Here is a 22,739-nt window from a genome sequence, read left to right as displayed (position 1 = left end):
GTCTGAGATTTTAGACAGAGGCCAAATAGGAGAGCAAAGATTGGTACTAGCTCAGACACACACACACTCCCTTAGAACACGAGGAGGTATTCCATCTGAACCATACGCCTTGTCCACCTGGATCTGGGAGAGTACTTGGAAAACACTACGCGAGGAGAATATAGATAACATAGGATCAGAGGGAGATGAAGGTGGCGGAGGATTAGAATCTGAATCATTCAGAGACGAGTTCGAGGAAAACAAGTTGTCAATGAAAAAGGTTTTATCAATTGGAGATCTAGCAATAGACTGAGTGGGTCGGAAAAGAGAAAAAAAGGTTGAATTGCAGAAGCTGCTTTTCCTCAAAGCTTTTTTTTTGTTGTTTTGTCTTAACTGCTGGATGATAGTGACTGTACACTTTCTCAGTAGGATATCACTTTTTTTTTTTTTATAGAAAAGGGATCCATCTACGGACACTGCTGTATCCTCGTAAAGACATCTCTATGTGTAAGACAGCTGCATATGATACTAAACGACCTTGAAGCCCAGATGGAGAATCTTGAGAAGACTGAACACAGCTTTCACACTTGACCATTTAAATGTCAACGCAATCCCGCAACTTTTCTTGATTTAAGAAGTATTAGTTAGCTATTACACTCACACTGTGCCAAAATGTTTACTGTCTACTTCACTTTCCTACAGCTTATCACAATCATACCATGCAGAAAAAAATTATATAAATGTGATTTCGGATAAGAACGATAATGATTTTAATCAAAATTGAGCTTGATAATTTCACCAGTGAATTTCAATCGTGAATGATCAGCTGTGCATCTACTGAAGACCTTTACATGACTTACCAAGTCAATCCCCCTTAACTTGCAATGATGTCCAAGAGTAACATGAGTCATGTTTATATGTAATGAATTCAGATCAATGAATATGTCATTTGGATTCAAAAACAAATTAATTCACCCCTACTCATAAACCCACCCACTAAATCAATATAGTGTATCAACTGAAGGAAATATACAAGTGTGGGTTGAGGCCGTGTGGATGTAGTGGTAAAGGCTGTATATGCCTGGTCAGACCCAAAATACAGAATAGGGAGAAATTTTGATGGATTCATAGAAAGAGAAATAGACAGATAGATAAACGGTTACCTATATAAACAGACTGATAGGAAGGCAAGAAGATAGATGGATGGATAGATACATAGTATACTGAAGGCATCGTTTGTGTAAGACTAATGCTTTTTAGACCATCCGGGACACTTCTGTTAGGTGGCAGTGTTAATTTCTATAATATTTGTCTGATATCTTCAGTAATCTAGTGAATCACCTTAAGTAAAGTGTTACTTTATGACTCATAGAATTATATGCTATTTCATAAGTGTTAGTGCTACTCCTGTGATCATCTAACTTTACAATCACTCTTCTTTTTTCATACCTATGCCCATGTTCCACTTCTATCAGGCAGCGTCAGGAGCAGATGAACAAGCGGTGTATCAACTCTAGCAGCCATATATAATGTACCGCAACCAGTCTACCTTCTGTGTTCATCCTCGTGATCAGCATTACTTGGAAAAACTCTCCATCCTCTGACTCCCAGTCAGCTTTTATCATTGCCTGTAAACACTGCTAGTACGTTATACGTGAAGCTAAGCGTTCTTTCATTCAAAGGAAGTACGATAACCTCTCTTCGTCATCCACTGATAAGTCTTTCTGGCCTTTAGCTAAGGGGACCTCTAACAATTTCTGTCGCTTTACCTTGCCTTCACCTTTTCGTTCTGACGGTACCATAGATGTCTTTACCACAAAGCAACTCTCATTGGTTCCCGTTTCTCCTCTAACTCTACATTGGATGACCCTAACATTCCTCTACCGCCAAATGTGCCTCTTACTAAATCCCATGCTCCTCCCAGTAATCACTTTCCGGACTGTCAGAAAAGCGCTTCTCTCTTTGGACACAAGCAAGGTTTATGTTCCTGATGGCATCCAACCACTTATACTGAAAGAGTGTGCCTCTTAACTTGCAGCTGTGCTTGCTCGTCTGTTTCGTTTCTGTTTAAAAACCAAAGCTCAACTTTCTTCTTGGAAGCATGCGTTGCTGCATCCTATCCTTAGGAAGGGTGACCGTTCTGACCCCTCAAACTATCGTCTTATTGCTTTGACATCTACCATTTCCAAAGTATTTGAATCCCTTCTCTACTCCCATATCCTGTGACAACTTTAATCAATCTTTCCTCTGATTACCAGTCTGGCTTCCAGAAGGCGAGACCCATTGGTGATATTCTTTCTTATCTTACTAATGTCTGATCATCATCCCTGAGAGATTCTGTTTAGTTTTTGCGTAGTTGCCCTTGACATATCCAAAGCTTTTGACAGACTGTGTCATCGGGGTATCATGTCTATGCTTCTCTCTTTTGGCTTCCCTCCTTCACTTTGCTCCAGCCGATCTATCTCTGCTGTTGTTGATGCATCAGCCTACACTTCTTTCTCCAACAACAATGGTGTCTCTCAAGGTTCTGTCCTGTCTCCTACACTTTTTGTCATTTTTTCAACGACTTTCTCTCCTCCATAATTAATCCATTGCGCTCATACGCTGACGACTCATCATTGCCTCATCCACACCCTTCAATTCCGCTCCTTGTCTCACTCTGTCTGCATCTCGTATTGACACAGCCTCCACAATAAACTCAAACATGGACAGGATATTTCAGTTGGGTAGCTAATCAAGTGTAATGCATCCAAGACCCAGTTTCTACCCATCTTTCTATCGAGAACTCCTCACAACCCTCGTCTCTTCTTTGGCGGTTCTGTAATTCCACCTTTTGACTTAGTAAATATACTTGGTATTACTGTAACATCCACTCTTTCTTGGAAACCCAACATTACTGAAATAGCTAAGCCTGCCTCTAAGGAACTGTAAGTCCTGTCTGGATGTCCGAGCTTCTTTTTTTCTGAAAAGTTGCTCCGTTTATACAAAGGATTGATTCGCCCTTGTATGGAGTACTGCTCTCACTTCTGGGATGGTTCTAGTTCTACCTTGACAGAGTTGAATCTAAAGCGATCTAACTATAAACTCTCAGGCTAACGTCAAACTTGACCCTGTTGTCCTACGGTGTACTGTTGGTTCACTTTCCCTCTTCTATAGGTATTACTTTGGTTTTGCTCCCGAGAGCTGGCTGCTTGTGTCTCCCCACCACTACCCAGACCAGGCAATGTTCGGCAAGCTGTTGCGTCACTTGATTACTGTGTGGCCATTGGAAACGCATTGGTGGGCCATTTTGATAACTCTTTCTTTCCCTACACGTCAAAGCTTTGGAATTCTCTATCTTCTCATGTCTTTCCCAGTAACTATAACCTGGCACATTTCAAGAGACAGGATTTTTACTTCCTCCAAAACTAGTAAATACTTTCCCTTGTCTCTTCCTTTTCCCTTTCTTTATCCTCTCTACATTTCAAACAAGGCCTGGCCTTGATGTAATGCTTTTTCTGCAACTAGATCTTTCAATATGAAAGAAAAATCAACGTCATCTAAAGAAAAATATTATCTAACTATGATTCAACCTCATCAACCGTCGTCCATGAACAGAGAGAACAGAAAATGAAGGCGTCCGTACTGACAAAACCTCACTCATCTAGGATGTACATAACACCCGAACATTTTCCAAGAAAGCTGATGGTAACACCGGCAACGTATCACACGAGTCGTCTCCCTCCATTTCTTCACCCGTCGATCGTCCTGGTAGACAGATAGACTGACTTGCAGATCATAATGGTGTGAGCGAGTGACTGGCTCGTGAAAATCGAATCAAACGTGAAGTGTGGCAGACGTCCCCTTTAAGAGCATTTGTAGCAGTGATCTGCGTGGGCTGTAAGATTTAAGAGACCAACTTTAAGCAACGTTTTGCAGCTTGAGGGAAGAAAAAAAAATATGTCACTCATGTGATATGCTTACCTCTGTGACATTTAACATGCTTATCATCGATATTAGTATCATTATATGTATTCTACTTCTAATTAGTCAATGTATACCGGAATTATTCTATAACTGGATCCATTAATGATTTGCCAATGAGCGCTAATTACGTACGAGCTCAGAACAATTTTATTTTCATGCAAGTTGAATTCACCACAATATTCAGTCTGAGAGTAATATACACAGTATAGGAATCATATCCTATCATGCCACCGGGGCTGTCTTAATTTGATATATATATCTTTTTTTCTTTTAAACTATCCGCCATTTCCCGCATTAGCGAGGTAGCGTTAAGAACAGAGGACTGGGCCTTTGTGGAATATCCTCATCTGGCCCCCCTCTGTTCCTTCTGGGGATAGGGGAGAAAGAATACTTCCCACGTATTCCCTGCGTGTCGTAGAAGGCGACTAAAAGGGAAGGGAGCGGGTGGCTGGAAATCCTCCCCTCTCGTTTTTTTTTTAATTTTCCAAAAGAAGGAACAGAGAACAGGGCCAGGTGAGGATATTCCCTCAAAGGCCCAGTCCTCTGTTCTTAACGCTACCTCGCTATCGCAGGAAATGGCGAATAGTATGAAAATATATATATATATATATATATATATATATATATATATATATATATATATATATATATATATATATATATATACATATATATATATATATATATATATATATATATATATATATATATATATATATATATATATATATATATATATATATCCCTGGGGATAGGGGAGAAAGAATACTTCCCACGTATTCCCTGCGTGTCGTAGAAAGCGACTAAAAGGGGAGGGTGCGGGGGGCTGGAAATCCTCCCCTCTCGTTTTTTTTTTTTAATTTTCCAAAAGAAGGAACAGAGAAGGGGGCCAAGTGAGGATATTCCCTCAGAGGCCCAGTCCTCTGTTCTTAACGCTACCTTGCTAACGCGGGAAATGGCGAATAGTTTGATAGTTTGATATATATATATATATATATATATATATATATATATATATATATATATATATATATATATATATATATATATATTCGCCACTTATCTTGTGCGTGAGGGACTATGCAATGCAATATGAAAAGCCGTGATAGCTTCATATATATGCGCGGATGAAGTAATAAACCACCTGGAGGGCTTTATACAATGGGCCGGACCGATGGCGAAAATGACAGTCACAGAAAGCAAGGGAACACAGCGGAGGAAAGAGAAACACGGGCCAGCGAGAATAAGGAACACTGAGCGGCGTCCGGCGAGGGAACATACACTCTTGTGGGAGTAAATTTGACTTACATCTTACTCAGTTTCCATTGAAGAAGGTTTCTGCGCAAGCCAAAACGTTAAAGGAAGAAAACTAATAAGCTCTACTCGTGTCTACTCATCACGCCAATCTACACTTTTGTCATAATGTATAATTCATGTCATAATTCACACACACACACACACACACACACACACACACACACACACACACACACACAGCCCACAAGCCAATATACATGACATGTATGCGAATGACATATCAATTACAGCACCAACCGTGTTCTTTCAATGCCAATCATACAGATACAGGATTGTCTATGCAATTTCTTCGCTTCATCTTCTCAGGGAAGAGGGCTGAATTATTTGTTAATCACACAGGCATACGAGGAAGAATATGGCAAGTGAACAAACTTTCATAATATCTCTATTAAAGGCCAAAATGTCACTCGTAGGAGTTCATGGGAGTTTGGGGGTGGTGAGGAGGCAGTCCACAGTGAGGGACCAGTGTAGATCAAAGACAAGGAGGGAGGGAAAGGCAAGACGCTATTCAACAAGCAATCCACAGAGAACAGAGGGGGATCAAATGGGATATCAGGAGGGACTGTGAACCTTGCAAGGTGAGTGGGTTGACTGGGGAGTAGAGCATGAATGTATATTGGCCGTTAACTCCTCATCAACCTGCGTGAAGCAGGTGGGACAAGGATAGATGGACGGTGTACTGTTTATTCCAAGGGTAACACATCATTGGAACAGAAACTACCTGAAAACAACCAAGTATTTGATATGTGTTAATATGACTAATGGTATACAATTATACTGAACCATTTCAGGGACTTTCTTGCCTCTTCTTGTCAGCACTAGAGAACTCCAACCATTTCTAGACACTCAGTTGTCTGTATATCAGGAGATTACAGATTGTGAGCAATATAATCAGTTCTTACATAGCTTCCAAAACTTTACTAAGTTGTGAGCTGTGGTGTGGAATTTTTATTCTCTGCTGATGCGAGAATTAAACCTGTATACTTTACAGGTCGTGCCCACCACATAACTGGTCTCCCTGATACGGCGTCCTATCATAAACTCGTTGGCAAAATAACTCCTGCTTCCGACCTCAGTCAGAACTCCTTCATATCGAATATCCATCTGAACTTTCTGCTTCCTACCATACGAGGCGATAATTCCCATACTACTCCTACCTCAAGAACCATTCAACTAACAGTTCACTGACCACAATAGCTTCTTCATAACGGACGTGATTTCTCTTCCTTTTTTTTGTGCTATTTCTTTTTTATTCCTTTGAGCTTAACACATTTTACACCTTCATCTGTCTTTTTTTTTTTTTCGTTCTTTTATGGTGAGGTGAGGGAAGGAGGGTCTTTCACATACATTACTAGTCACCTCGCGTCGTAACTGGTGGACCTAACGGACACATTCATTTTCCGTTTTCTACAACCTCTCGCGTTCGAGATTGCTCTGTTGAATTAGGCTGTCCCACAAAACGATATCTAGTTTGAACCATGGTGACCCTGCAGATTGGCAGCGGCCTCACTTGCACTCGACGACACGGGAATGGTTTTCGTTCTGAAATGACATCCACACTCCATTGTCGGACGAAGAGAAATGTCTAATTTCACTGTCTTACGTTTTGGCTTATCTCTGTATTTCTGAAGAATGGCCATCCACAACCAAGTGAGACATATATTCCCTTTCCTGCTCTGAAAATCTTTGAATTGAGTAACTCATCTGAGTGAAACTAACCTCTGTAATCCAGATGCTCCGAGAGATCTCGTTCCCCATTTCGACACCGAAACCGATCACTTTCCCCATAAATGATTTCTGCCTCTTACCCTCTCACACACACACACAAAAAAGCACTTCTTCCAAAAGCCATTTGCTTTTATTGTAGATCGAATGATCAACGAGCCAGAAACGGCGAGTTCAAAACCCAGAACTAAAAGGTTCTGGTCGTACACCTCTACAGGAACCTCTCCTTGAGGGACTCCTAGCTACCTAGAACGACCCTCCCTACTCTGAGACGTGTACTAAATCAGGTAGAAGACCAATTACCTACGTGACCGCTGGTGGGTAAGCACTGGCTCTACATGCTGAATCCATAACTTATATAATCAAGAACTGTGCCTCTTGGAGGGTCGGGTTAAGGAAGAACCATCCTATGGCTCTCATGTGTAACTTTAATGATACACCATAACCGTGACTGAGAAAGACGACATGCCGCTCCTAACTAAGCACAAGTACGTCATTCTGCGCTGTTGGTAACGGAGCTCGTAAGTTTGTGTGACCTCGCCATCACCAACAGCAGAATGCATCTAATGTGTGACATCAGGATCTAACTGTATTTTTTTTCCGCTGATTTGAAACATACAGTTTGAATGTCAAAACGCCAATAGAGGAAGCCGCGCGCAGAATTCAAGCATAAGTTTATGGCTTTGTAAACATGGTTGGCCTGCACGTCCCTGTCTTTTAATCTTTGAAACTAATCTGTCACACGCAGCACCTGTTTATATGTCAGGCAAGGTGTATGCTGCAGGGAATGTGTTGAAGATGGGTTGGCTACACCGGAGCCAAATGCGGCTGATCTTACCGTCTCCGTGCTATCTTTAGCTCAAGACCCAGATGACCCTAATATACTGAAAGTAAAAGTGATACAGAAACTTTAAGAAAGAGAAATATATATACCATTCCCGAACAGATGACTAATGTCGAGATGAACATCTTTATTGAATTATTATGTAAGATTATGTCTTATTATAAGTCACATTCTGGGATGTTTCCAATAATTCTTTGTATCTATAAGCAAAGTTCTACATATCATATGCAGTAAAACAGTCTCAATTAATTCATCTAATCGAGATCCCACCTTTCTCACTTCCTATGTAACACTCCTGGAAGTATAGATACACGTTTTGTTTGGCTTAATGGCATTCGAAATTTATGGGTAATTTCTTTTAGATATTGCCTTATTTCTGCAAGTCTTTAGGGGATCTGTTTTCAATAAAAGGTTAGAACATAAAGATTCTTGTGAGGGTTCTGAGCCAAGAGCTGTGGACATAGATCTGCCTCATTGATTATCAGGTGCACCGTAAATGCAATCTGCTACAACTGCTTCATGCGAGAGAGAGAGCACACACACACACACACACACACACACACACACACACTTCTTACCAGCAACCTGAGCCAGTCTCTTACTGCGCTTAAGCTGAAGGTTGCTGAATGTCCTCAGATCACTTGGGAGATACATAAGGATGGTATACTGCGACTTTATAAACTAGAATCATTGTGATACCATATAGTTGTATAGAGAGGAGTTTAGCGTCACATCCATCTCCCGGTTGCTTCCTCAATTTGACATCTCCACAAGTGCGGTGGTGCTGCCCTCTAGCCGTGACGATGATAAACTATAAAGGCAGCGCAATACTGAGTCAAAAGACACGACATCCACAAGCACCAGGCTACTGTCAGCTATGATATGTCAGACCAACGTGGCTGTTGGAGTGACTGTCATTATACTTTTTATTGCTTCTGGAAACCTTCAGGATGTATCACATTCAAGAGATGCATGTAATCTGGTTATAACATGAAGATACGAAACTCAGCATCTTTGGCGCATGATTATCGGGCGCCATGATAATCAAGATCTGTTCATAGATTAAGAGTAACTGGGGAAAACCTTACTAGAACACGAACCTGCTGAGTGATCAGACTTAATACCTTTTTACTAGATATACCATACATGTATCTTAACGTTATTTCATTAAGTCTTTTTTTTTATACCATCATTAAAGGCTTGAGTTCGATGAGGACTCAGGTTTATCATAAAGGCTTCTGAAGCGATTTCTTATCAACTGAATATTCACTGAATCACCGTGAGAATCGGCCCGCCTATGCAATGCCACGCTTTCAACAAGAGTAACTACTGGACAATGCATTGCTCTTAAGGTGGTTTGACATGGCTTCAAAGTACCACCTGCGTTTTAAAGGGAAAATATGCCTAAGACCTACAATGTTACACTGACATATATATTACGCTAAAGGCAAAGATCAGTCAGACTCTAGTAATCAGTATCACAACATTATAAAAAGACATGGAGGTTGACACTCAACTCCAGCTATGGCTAAGACAAAACATAGATTCTCCAGTTCTCTCAGACATAAAGAAGTTATCATAGAATAGATAACTAAGAAAGAATTTTGAGCAAATAAACCATTAAAATCATATTACTACCTAGCATCTAGATAACTGTCATAATGCTTACAAACCTACGAATCTCCTTGCAGGAGCTGATGATTCGATTACGAGAATAACTTATAAACAAAGGTGTAGATTCAGAATGTTTTCTACCTTGCGATTCAGGTTCTAATGCTCTTTGGTTATAAGTCACGCTGGATCTGATTCTCCCACGGAGGCTCCGAGATAATATAGCCAGAAAGTCCCCAAGACATCCCATGGAAATCATTTACTACAACATATGGATGGCGCTGTCCTAATGAGCAAACGGGAAGCCGAACAGAACTGCGTTATGAGGGAAGGTGGGGCTTGAACTAGGCAGAGATTCGCTGTGCATGTGGCAAATCTGAAGAAAGATTAAACGTCTTGATTTTGCCATTTTTCGTGATGCTCTGAACTCTAACACAGTTAATGTGTATTATACACACGAGGTATTGAAACAATCGATCAGTTCAGTCAATATGATCTTCGATATTCATGATAACTGTAGCTGTATATTGCCATAGAGATATAATAATCATTTTCTAATAAAGTTTCAAAATTCAAAGAAGATTGTATGTAATAAAACGAGACCATGTACCTATTATAGAGATGCTCAAGGATTCGGAATTTGAAAATTCCTTTTAGAAGAGTACGGGCAGCTGAGACCCTAATCAGTATATATATGTATATATATATATATATATATATATATATATATATATATATATATATATATATATATATATATATATATATATCCTAGCTTGAGCCAGGTACCCATTTCATAAACCAACCCTTAGGGTTGGATGAACAGCTGGGTTGACTGTGGACCGACCGCCGCAACCAGGATTCGAACCTATGCACTCGACCCTACGCGGCCCGTGAATGCTTCACGGTTAGGAACGCTAACCGCTACACTGCAGAAGTCCATTCACATTAATAATGAATGAGGTACAGTACTACAGTAGTGTAATGATTTCATAATATACAATAATGCAATAATACAATGGGTCTATAATGTTAAAATTCAATACAAAGACATCACAGTTGGGTATCTGGACGCTGTTACCTCAAAATGGTCCATCATACTTTGTACCGTAATAAGAACAGTAAGTTTGTGTTGTAGAGTTCATGTCTGACAGCCTTCATATTTCGGGCTTGTTCACTGCATACATTTAACTGAAATACCTTCCGCCTCAGGTGTCTCGCTCTCTAACTGAGGTAGAAGATGGATTCAGAACGCCACCAGGATGTAGGGAGGTTCTCCAACTAGGAGCAATACCTTTGGGAACCGCTTGAAGTCACCTAGTATTTCCTACCTGGGTCACAACAGTTGGCAGTAACTCAACCTAATGGGCAGGTGGCGTGTGGTCCTCCCAAAGTGAAACTAACTTTAAGATAAAGCTCACGGGTGATCTATGGGTTACACTGGTCGAGGGTGTGGGGTAGTAACAGAGGGCAGATCCTCACTGTTCTACAGATGGAGTCGGTAATAGGGAAGAGGAATCCTCCAGAGCCTGCGACATAGAATTATAAGAAATAACATTTTTCTTTGATTAAACTCTCAAGCCTAAAGATGTTAGCTTCCTGGGTGATATCCCTGTTGGAAGTAACTTCATGAAAGGTCAAATTATTGATTCATCCCCATGGTTACGGGTCATTGCTTCTCCTCACAAGGGTTTCACCTGGATCACGGGTTCCAGAAATCATTATTGGCTTGCGATAGTAAGAAACTCGCAGCATTATTCCTACTGTATGGCCATTATCACTTTAGACATATGTCATTTGGGCTATGTAAAATCCTAATCATTCTCAGTTACTTGTAGAGCCATCTGTTTGGAGGTGTCACAAACAATGCATTTTGTTATTTAGATGACATCAGCGTTAAGTATAGAATGAAAAGTGATATCTGGCATGAATGTATACTGGAATCCATGTTGGTGACGAGCATGGCATCTATACATAACCTGGAAAGGTTTGAGCTGTCAGGAATTTCCCTGTACCAACCAGCTGACTCTGATCACAGGTGCAGCTTTAAAGACCAAGATTTCTTTTAAATGGTTACTTGCTCTTGGTTTTACCCACATTGCCTCTCATCAAATAGACATAGTTGATGGAGTACCTTTCATATGGAATATGATATAAGGCAGAGACTTTAAAGGATTCCAAGGTACCTATCCATCTGCTCTTACATTAAAGATCCATAAATTTTCGAACGACCTCTCAAGAGCTACAGCTGCTCTCATGTTGCCTCGGGCGAAAATCAGAAAAAAGAAAAACAGAAATCTAATGGGAACTGAAACCTTTCATTTCCTTGATGCATTACTGTAGCAAAAGATCAATGATGTACAGCATAGCCCATAGAAGCATCAAATACTTTACTCACATCCACTGTCTAGCCTAACTGTTAAGTTCGAAATCTGAGTTGCAAGATTAGACGAACAATTACAAAAACTAAAGAAAAAAAAAAAGGTTTTTGTGCTATAAGATATGATCTACTTTCCTCTTCATTTCACTTGGAAATGCAAACGACTGAGCACCTTCTTACGTGAAGGTTAACCTCAAGATAACATTAGATAGTTTTGAAAGCAAATGAACATAATCAATCTTTTTTTTTTCCACGTCCAAGGACGTTATTCCTGGAGAGTTGCAATTGCATACAGTTTACCAGTACAAAGGTAACAGCCAGAATACTTTGTATACCATCAAGACGTAATGACAAAGGACACACAACTAAATAAAACACTTTCGCGAACGGCAGAAAGCAAGTGGCCAATCTCCAAACCAACTTCCTCAGCAATACGTAATCAAGTTCACCACAATGACCACACCAGTGTGTGCGTCGTGTTTCCCTGTATTGACCAACAGCTCCTCAGACACATGGATAGCATGAATGAATAATTCTTTTTGCGTGCTTCTTGCCATGAAACGTGTAGAACAAGACAATAGTACGGTGATATCAATTAATGTTTTATGACTTCTACAGTTATATTCTATAAGGCTTAATAAGTTAAATGTACACAACAAACACTGATATCTACATCAACTAGTATAAGAAAAAGGATATGATAAAACAACTGTACTGTGTGGCTGACAATAGAATACCTAGAAGGACAGAATGGGAGGAGCATGGTTGGGTACACGAGATTGAAGAAGTATATTCGGAGGTATATTGTTAAGGGATTCATGGAAAATGTATAGGGTAGGTAGGTATTAGGGAAGAAGTTAAATGAAAGGAGGTATATGGCAAGAGGGAGTTAGATGTTGGGGTAAGTGGTATCTGCACGTGGTATTAGTGATGATATATTATATATGTCAATTATGCAATGGGAATGAAGGTATACGTAGCAACCTCTTATAGCACACTTTGATATTGTTAGAGACAGTGTTCCAGTGTATCACCCTAACAAGATAGATGTTATAAATTCGGTACGTGTATGTGATCTTGTGGTGTTGATAAACACTGACTGTAAAGTGAAAAGAATATATAGATACATTCCTAAAGGAGATAGTAATAAAAGAGCAAAATTAATTTTGCTGCTATATCTCTAGGGTGGATGTGAATTCTCAAAAAAGTATACAATGGAAGATGAAGATGACAAGAATGGTCCCTGGCACTGATGACAATCCTTGTAAGGAGTGATTAAGAAAATTCAAACTGCGGTCGCCTGGGAAGGCGTAGAGTAGGGGATAATGAGATTGAAGTGCAAAAGTGGATAGATTAGCTTGATTAAAGGGATATCAGTGAAATACTCAAGAGTATCTAATCAATAAATAATTTACAACAAAGGTTTGAAACTTGATCACTCTAGGTTTAATATGGATACTTGAAAGCATTACTTTGGACCAAAGACAATGATGATGATGATGAGTCGAATACCCTACAGATGGTACAGTAAATACAAAACCTATGTAATATTTCAAATACAAATTGGACGTTTCCCACGTGAATTTAGGTTATTGTGAACTGGAAGGTCTTGCACAGACCAGAGCTAGGACCAGTATTGTTGCCTGCCATTCTTATGAGAACCTAAAAGAAGGGGTTCGAACTCCCTGAATCTAACATAGCCTGAAATTAGCACAAACATGATTCTCTAATTGCGTTAAGTGTATAGCCTAAAATATGGTGAAACTTGACGAAAAGTCGAGCAATTATGGTGCTTACCTTGTGCCGTCCTGCAGCTCAGAGGTTGTGACAGCCATCAGTGACGAGTGACGAGGCTTTCAGGAAATTGATGTTTCACAAACATCCAAATAATCACATTTAAGAAATGTAAAAATTTCTGAATGCTGCATTTTCAGTCAAGTAGTTTACCATCACTGTGTTGATTAATATTCAGAAAAACACTCTATAATCACCATCTTTTCCATAATGAAAACATATCATTTACCAATAACTTCACGGGGCAATATGTCACCCATACTTCTCACTTCTCACAGTGTACCTCAGAATTTTCGTGTTTTTCACCAGTCACTTTATTGTGGAATATATTTCCAGCATTATGTTCAGCAGTCACTTTATTGTGGAATATATTTCCAGCATTATGTTCAGCAGTCACTTTATTGTGGAATATATTTCCAGCATTATGTTCAGCAGTCACTTTATTGTGGAATATATTTCCAGCATTATGTTCAGCAATATATGTTTCACTGTTTTCAACACACTGATCATGAGTCAATCAATATGTTATCAAGATACGAGCCATATTTTTCACCAGTCATTTTACATTGCTACCTATTCACCAAATGTTCACTTACTGCTCTACGTTGTGATAATTTCACCATATTGGTTACTATACTGTGTAATGTACTCTTGTGAGGTTCTGGTCTTCATCCTTCCTATAACAACACATGATTCCATCGTTCCCATTCGTGACTCACAACTCACTGTTAAGTACATGAATGATAGTTATGGCGAAGTGCCATTTTCAAGACACCGGCAATCACTCTGGCTTGACCCAGTGTCGAGTGGAGTTTGCACTCAGGTTTTACAAATGCCATTTCCTTAACTGGTTTCAGGAGTTCATAAAAAAACAAAAATCATTCACTGGATTTTTCGAAAGAATAATTTTTTTGTCACTCACCTGAAACGTGTGTGAATCTTTCTGATTATATTATTTCACTTGATATTTTTGTTCAAAATATAAAACACGACGTATGTTCACAGCGTCTAACATTCTCACGATAGAACACACAGCTGATGAATTGTACAGAAATCCGAACTATGAACATGATCGCTATAGTGTCGGTTTTCACTCGTGTCATCGTTTATATTGCTAACACATAACACACCAGTTGCATTACACTGTATATACCTTACGTCTTGCCTCCAGTGAAGCCAGGAGAGAACTAAAGGTTCTGCCCTGATCCTAGGAAAAGAGGGACAGTGAGCAAACGGTTACAACAAGCAATTGGTCTATCGAGCAGGTGGTTTGGCTATTAATGTTGACTGGTAAATACCTGATGCCACATGTCTGAATTTTTGTTGTGATTAAAAAGTAGTTCTTATTAGCATACGGTATTTTTCATATTCATTACATTTGCTAAGCTCAAATATTTTGGATATGATCCACACGGGTGGCCATAGCCACGGTCGTTTGCCGATTCAATGGCTTCGCGGTCAGCTTATCGGCGCGAGAAACTGAGCGACCATATGAGACAGGGGTCAGTGAGGCTGAACTTTCAATGCTCCGCTGGTGTCTGTCATAACACGACGGTATAAGAAAGAAAAAGAGCAAACAACATTACGTGGACAGTACAAACTTGGTTGCCTCTTTCATCATACCCATTAATGCTCACTCACGCACACTCCCTCACAAAAGTAGCGGGACAGATCTGAATCCTCGAACTGCTCAGGCGAGAATCGGAACCCCTCGAGTCTGACTCTCCTTTGTGTTCGAAGCCCCTGCTGGCAACAAGACCTCAGCATATCCCAACAATCATGACAGACTGCGCGCTGCTGCATGTTGACCACGCAAGTTCACGGGTTTTATGTTAGACGCGTACGTTACCTAGTATAAATACTTATGTCAGAAAACAAATAATGAGGAAAAGGAGTTTATGAAAATAACGTTTAGCTTCGTCGACCTATATTAGGTTATTGACAAAGGCACAACACTCGTTTATATACGACTGGTGTAGCGGGGTTGAGGGAGTTGCTGGAGAGTAAGAGAATGGGAACGGTAATGGAGGTGGCGAAAACGGGTAGCAGGGGAAGTGGTACTAAACGGGGGAGGTGTAGAAGTAGACAAATGAGAATGTTATAGAGAACAAGGAGGACTAGAGATCAACGAAGAAGGAAAGTTGAGAGGGAGACTAAGGAGGATGAGGATAAACTAAAGAAATATGTAAGAAGACCGGCGGAGGAGTGAGGGTAAGTAAGGTGCAAGAGTCTAGAGGAAGGGAGGGTGATTGTGAGGAGAATGAAAGGTTAGGAAGATGAAGGAAGAATAAAATGTTAAGGAGTGTGAGGGAAGGATTAAGACTGAGGAGCAGGGATGAACTACGTAAGGATTCAAGGAGGAAGGACGGTGTCAGGACGGGAATGAGGGAAGGGAGTGAGGGACAGAATAGTGAGGGTTAGCATGAGAGGGGTGAGGTGCGTTCGGTCATTGCCTCAAGCTTTGTTCCTCACATTTCCTGCCCGGACCCTCTGTTATCATTTACGACATAGTGATATGATTACTAGAATTATTAGACATGTTAATGATGTTGAAAATAGATGGAAGATGAATTCAGAAAAAAAAAAAACGACAACACTAGAAGAAGACGTACATATGTTGTCAGCTAAGAAATGTCAGAGAAAATTGAACATCGATTCGTGTAAAATATTGAACTTCGAGAAGAGCTTGGTAACAGTGAAGTAGATGAATCAGCAAAGGAAAGGGATCTAAGAGTCGTAGTTGGTAGAGTTATAACCCATGACAAAAATGTATCAAACTCAGAAAGAAATCCAAGAAAATATGGTACATGGGTCCGTATCTGTAAGCACAAGAAACAGGTCTTCGGATATTATCCTGCGATATTCGTTATTAGTGAGACGTCCCCTGGATTATGCGATTCAGTTATGGTTGTCTAGTAATAAAATGCATGGTTTTTTTTTTCTCTCAACAGAGCAAGGAAATGATAATGTATCCGATAGTCAAGAGATAATTTGAAAAGATGATTTTAACTAGAGCAATCTAGATGATAATAAGGATATATGAAGGCAATGGTTTGAATGTAGGGTTGACAATGAATGGCACAGTATACAAGATATTATCAGCATAATCACACTTCGATGCAGTTGATGCAGTGGCTTAGGTAGGTGTGTACAGTCACAGAGAAGAGTCCCATGACAATTTGATCGAAGCAATGATGAGCTGTACAGCACCATCTGTGAAGTTCCCAACACAATCACCCATTTTGAACAACCAGAGGCGACACACTGTAACTCCGTCGTATTACCGTTCATTGCACATGATGTCATAATATCCATACTGTTTCCCTCGGTACCCAGTTCATAAGGTAAAACACTTTCACTGCCATTGCATATCACCTGGCTCTCACACACTGCCTAAACATTTATCATCTCTTTATCTTGAATTTGTTAGGCAAAAATAAACTTGGAATCATATTGATATCTATATGTGATGTTCATTATCCAATAAAGCTTTCGATAAGAATGAAATAATTTTATATACTATATTCATTGTGATAACCCATATTTCTGTAACATAACTAGCATAGAATTTTCAAACGAGACATACAAGTACTGTGTCATATATGGTATCATAGTCATGTGAGAATGTGGGAAAACGGTGGCAGAGAGAGTAAAAGACACTCATCGCTTGTTCCATTGTTCACCAAGGGGTAAACACGTAGCAGGCAGAGGGTTCACTCTATGGTCGGCAACACTGTAGACGACCAAGACTCACCATCGTTAAGAGGACGTTGCCATCACTGTGGCAGATCCTCAGAGGCTAATGAGGTCAGCAAGTGCAGCTGACATAAGATCCTCAGCTGCCCATTCATCTCCATATCACCGTTGTGTTCAAACCTAATGGGTTAGACTGGTGGCTACAAATAAGGATCTTCGTTAAAGTGCTGGTAGTCGGGAATATTCACCGACGAAAAGACTATAACATCTGTAAGAGTGGGAGCAAGACAGTGCCTGAGGACAAAAATAACTAGAAACCTCCCTCAGCACATCACTGGGAGAGAGTCTAGTGGGTGATTGACGACAATATCCTGGAGATGGGTGTGGCCCTGTGGACCAGGCGAACTGGTGAGGGTTGATGGTTGACCGTAGATTGAAGAATATATTAAGGTTAGAGAGGACGCCCTGTAGGCCTTTGTGCGAGCCATGGCTACCCCAGCTCCTGACACACTCACGTTCATGCAAGACCGAATCCCAGTGTGCATGAGTAAGTAGCCAGTCATTCAAGCACACCTTTGACAGGAAGGTAATAAGCTGACACAGCAAAGGTTTTGATTTAAACCCAATGAATAAGTTATGGTTCATCATGTGTCGGGAGTGGGAGGTAGCAATGTGTCGACGAGGTATTGAGAGTTTGGCGCAGACGGTGTGGTGAGCCATCCAACGCCAGCAGGATTGATACATGGACTCCCGTGGTATAACTGTTAGCGTTCCTGACCGTGACGCATTCACAGGCCGCCCAGGGTTAAGCGCATAGGTTCGAATCCTGGTTACAGCTGTCGGTCTACATTCAACCCAGCTGTTCATCGACCCCTAGGGGATATACATATATAGAGTTTATGGGATGGCCTTGATTAGTGCCTCAGCCGCCCGTACCGTCTCAGTTGACTAGAGAAAAAGGAAAAAAAAATGACTGGATCGTGTGAAAGATTAATGCTTGTGGAGGCTATAGCGGTTACTGAAGATAGCGCACGAGTAAAAAAAAAAAAAAAATCATTCTTTACTTGTGTATTATTTCAGCATATTCTATCACCAAAATATCCAATTTACTTCAATGAATATATTCTATAATCATATCATAAATTGCCAAATTGCCTCATTAAAACTGATCACAGAAATATTTCCTACATCTAACTATATAACTAACAGTCTAATGTGGAAAGTGAGCTGGAAGTTTGGGCAGTAAAACAGACGAACAATTACCAAAACTGAAAACAACTGTTTACACAAATACCTCCTAAAATACATGCGAAACTTGTGGTGATATTCTAGGGGGTTTTATCTTCTGTCTTAGGTCGTAATGCACCTTTTATTTTTCTCTTCACTGGGACGGATAATTATTCACTCCGTACACGACTGAGTATTTTCTTACATGATATCTTTTCCAAAAATAACTTTGGAATTATTCTGCATCCACGTGTCAGGACGTATTCCTGGAGAGGTGTAGTCGCCCACTGTTCACCAGTACAAGGGCGATGCTTTCCATATTGGCAAGACGATATGATTGACAGAGGACGTGCACCTACGCACACTTTGGGCGATCACCACCAAACCAATATAGTCATGTCGCCAAGCCACCTTTCCCAGCGATGTGTAATCACGCTCACGACAGTGCCTTCGAATGCATGTTGGCAGCGTGTTGCTCTGTGTTGGTCAGTTGGTTATCAGACAGACGAATGATACATGAATGAGAATTCCACTCCTCGCCCCTCCCTCATAACCATCCTCACACCTCTCCTCCTCCTTCCTGCCATAATGCTTTCGTAGTTAGTCCATCCTCATAGCATTTTCTCTCCATACTCTACCTCCCCCTTCCACAACTTCTTTTCTCTTCCTTTTTGGCCTTTCTCTCTCCTGTACGTTCCCCCTCCCTTCCTTCATTTTCCTGTGCCTTGCTCACCCTTTCTATATTCTTCTTCATTTCTTTCCACTCTTCCTCACAACCTCCCTCCTTCCTTATATCTCTATTCCTTCTCGCCCTCTCCTTACCTCATTGCTCTATATCGTTCCCACCTGACTACCCCTTCATCACCTCTCTTACCATTCCCGTTCTGCCCGTCACCTCCCCACACTACCCTAGCACATGCTGAAAAGAACAGGAAGTAGTCACTTCCCACTTCCCAGACAGTAGAGGTCACTTCGCGGGTAACGTGGAGAGGTACATGACGTGGACGGTCAGACAGGCACCGGTTAGGAATGAGGGAGATAAGGGAAAAGGCAGAATGCGGCAGCTTGATGGCACATCTCAGGTAGCCGAGGTCACATCTAAGGTAAAGGCAGGTGGCAAGGAAGTGAGGGAATATGAGAGGATGGGTCAACTAAGTCAGGTTGGGAATGATGCAGGCAGGAGGCGAGGCAGAATAAGGCAGCTTGAGATCCATTCCCAGGTAGATACAGGAACAAGGCAGGTAGCGAACAGGTCATGGTCGCTCAGATCGAATTTACGAATCAAAGCTCAGGTAGACAGACTCCCCGCTGACAATAAGTCTCAGTCCTATATCTGAATACGTTGTGCTAATGCACGAAATGTACGTAATAAATTTTCAGAGCAAGTGACAACTGTATTGGAAGAAGATCAGGACGTAATTGGTATTTTGGTATCTTGTTTAGATCCTACAAACAGAGATTTCTCCGCTGTGTTCGCGATGCTTGAGTGCATCCTACTTCAAAGTGATAGGAGAAATAATGCAGGCGGCGGTGTCTTGCTCTTTGTTAAACCTCATTTTAATCCTGTGTTGATGAATATTGTAGCTGTTGATGAGATAAGTGTTGACTCAGTTTACAGGGCCCAGCACAAACACCTGAGGTAAGAGATAGTTTTCACGGATCCATTCGTAAATCAACATACTAGTAACTAAGTGGGGAAAATCTCTCTCCAGCAGCCCCAGGCTTGGGGTATACCTATAGTTTGGCTGATAGTGCAGTTGAGAAAGCGACACGCGACGAGAACATATTAGATGTAGTTCAAACTATAAATGAGGATCTCGTTACTAATACTGAAGTGACAGAAAAGTCTGGTACAAATAGTAACCTGGCAAATTACTTCTGAGTTATCTCTCTACATTGCCTGTAGTGCTGGTCAACACGAGACAAAAGAAAATACCAGTTTTTAGACCTGCAAATTTTACTGATGTTCGTATTCGCTCTTAGGAGGAGGATCTGGGATGAGATCGTTAATAAAAGTGACATGGCCTTATTAAGAAATTGAAGTAGAGAGGGAATGCATGCACTATTTCGTACCAGAGGGTCATTTTAGCAAAAGAAAGATGAGATCTGTTGTGTAAGAGAGTAACACACGAGAAACTAAATGAGACCAAAAACCTGGACGATAAAACACATTATGTAGATTTACGTGGAGAAACTAAGAGACATTTATTGTCAGTATGAGGCGTTTCGTGCTGAAAACAGCCATTCCTCCATACCCCACCCTACAACCGCTGCTCCAACCACATATAAGCAAGTACTCTGGTTTTCTCCGTCAGACTCGATAAACTTGAACAGAGTGAAACGTTGTCATTTCAATGAAGACTTTCCTCGTTATTCATACCAGGTGATTCTCTGCGTTTCAACTGAAACCCACAAACCCTTCGTAATCAACATCAATCGCGCCATCCATAATGATAGTCAGGAGATTCTAAACTCTGGTCGCCAGAAAGTTGGAAACCAGAGGGCGGTCAGGCTCCTGGGGTTCAAAGTCTCGCCTAGGCAGTTCGAGGATTCAGAATTGTTGTGCTATTTTGGTCCGAAAATTATACATGAGCGTACATTATGAGGAAAGACTCAATGACATAACGTCAGTCTCCACAGAGATATACATAATTTTGACTAAATAACAAACGAATATTTCTTCTTAAGCAGAGATTTACTGACTAGAAATACGGTGTCAAGATGAAAGAAAATGCAATAGCACCAAGAACTAAATGTTCCTTTTTATTCTAAAATAGCATAGCACTGGAATAAAGTATATTCAGATGTCGTTAATGCAAAAGACTATCGATATACGTTCAATTAAAGTTAGACGATACTTTGATAATATTTGTTATAAAAGTCTTGCTTCTAGAAGTGTCTCTTAAATTCTTTTCCTTCTTTTTCAGAGTCCATCCCAAGTGCAGCAGTGTGCAAAATTGGTAAGAAACTCTTCACGTCACAATAGCTTATGAAATTGCCTTGGCAGTTTGCTTTCTCCGTACCCCTTGGTGTTTCCTCTGTTCTTTTTCCCCGGTGGCAGATGAACCGGAGAGAGAGAGAGAGAGAGAGAGAGAGAGAGAGAGAGAGAGAGAGAGAGAGAGAGAGAGAGAGAGAGAGAGAGAGAGAGGTTGGAGGGGAGGTGCCTTCTGTTTTAATGTCCGTTTTCTACCCATTTTTACTCCATGAAAAGCAGATAATGTCGTCATGTACCATCAGGTTTCATTTTTCTCATGTATTCCCATGTATATGGGAGTACATGAGAAGTCTGACATGTATGAAAGAAAAGATGACTGATGAAATGTGTTTTGTGGAATTCACGGACCGAAAGCTGGCCCAATTTTCGAATATCAAAGTATATTTTGAACTCCGAGGTAACAGAACCGTTCGTCGGGGCTGGGCAGACGGTGGAATTTGGTTACGACACCATCTGCAGCGGTACGGGCTCCGGTAACACTCTTCAGACTCGAAATTGACCACCAGTTCCTGCCCTGTGTTATTACTGTGACAGTAACCTGTCTCCCTTGCATGTATATATATATATATATATATATATATATATATATATATATATATATATATATATATATATATATATATATATATGTGTGTGTGTGTGTGTGTGTGTGTGTGTGTGTGTGTGTGTGTGTGTGTGTGAAGTGAGTCAACATGCCAAAACGAATCTTAAGGTAATCGTATTTATTCAAGAAAACGGAAGTCCCTGCTGTAGTATGTAATTGACAGGAATGGCTGCTCACGACCATATATTTACCAAATAATTACCTATACCTTGGAGAAGATAGCGCGGGAGAAGATAACTGGGAAGGAAGTGAGACGACCACACCAGGAGTGTGTGTGTGTGTGCGAGGACGTGTCTGCTGGTGCAAGGACATGGTCACACCCATCGACAACGGTAACCTCCAGAAGACCGATTTCGACGATGAAGGCCTGCACTGTGGCTGAGAGATTGACTTGAGGAGGCAGAAGTGATATTGTGACAGTGATTGTGTCAGCGTCGCGTCGCCTCGCCGCAGTGTATCGAGACAGACTTCCCCAGAACTTTTAAAGGGGAAGTAAATGTTTATAGTTGTGTTAATGGAGTGATAGTTTTCATGCATGGTGTTTTTGACAAGAAAATAGTGAAGTTGGAGAAAAATGTAGCTTAGACATTGAAGCTTATTG

At 40.7% G+C, this 22,739-nt stretch overlaps 1 protein-coding gene across 2 annotated transcripts in view; it reads right to left on the bottom strand.

Annotated features, from left to right (window-relative positions):
• Positions 1 to 22,739, bottom strand: part of LOC139749860 (nephrin-like) — a 343,103-nt gene that overhangs the window by 200,211 nt on the left and 120,153 nt on the right. Inside the window, exon 1 of one of the 2 annotated variants that reach the window (XM_071664199.1) lies at positions 13,620 to 14,777. The exons of the other annotated variant lie outside the window; for it this stretch is intronic. The gene's annotated coding sequence lies outside the window, so the exon portion shown is untranslated. Of the gene's footprint in view, positions 1 to 13,619; positions 14,778 to 22,739 lie in introns of those variants that run through there. 2 annotated transcript variants of the gene reach the window in all.

The sequence above is a fragment of the Panulirus ornatus genome, chromosome 8, assembly GCF_036320965.1.
Source record: "Panulirus ornatus isolate Po-2019 chromosome 8, ASM3632096v1, whole genome shotgun sequence".
NCBI lineage: Eukaryota > Metazoa > Arthropoda > Malacostraca > Decapoda > Palinuridae > Panulirus > Panulirus ornatus.
This window is presented reverse-complemented; position numbering and strand designations above follow the sequence as displayed.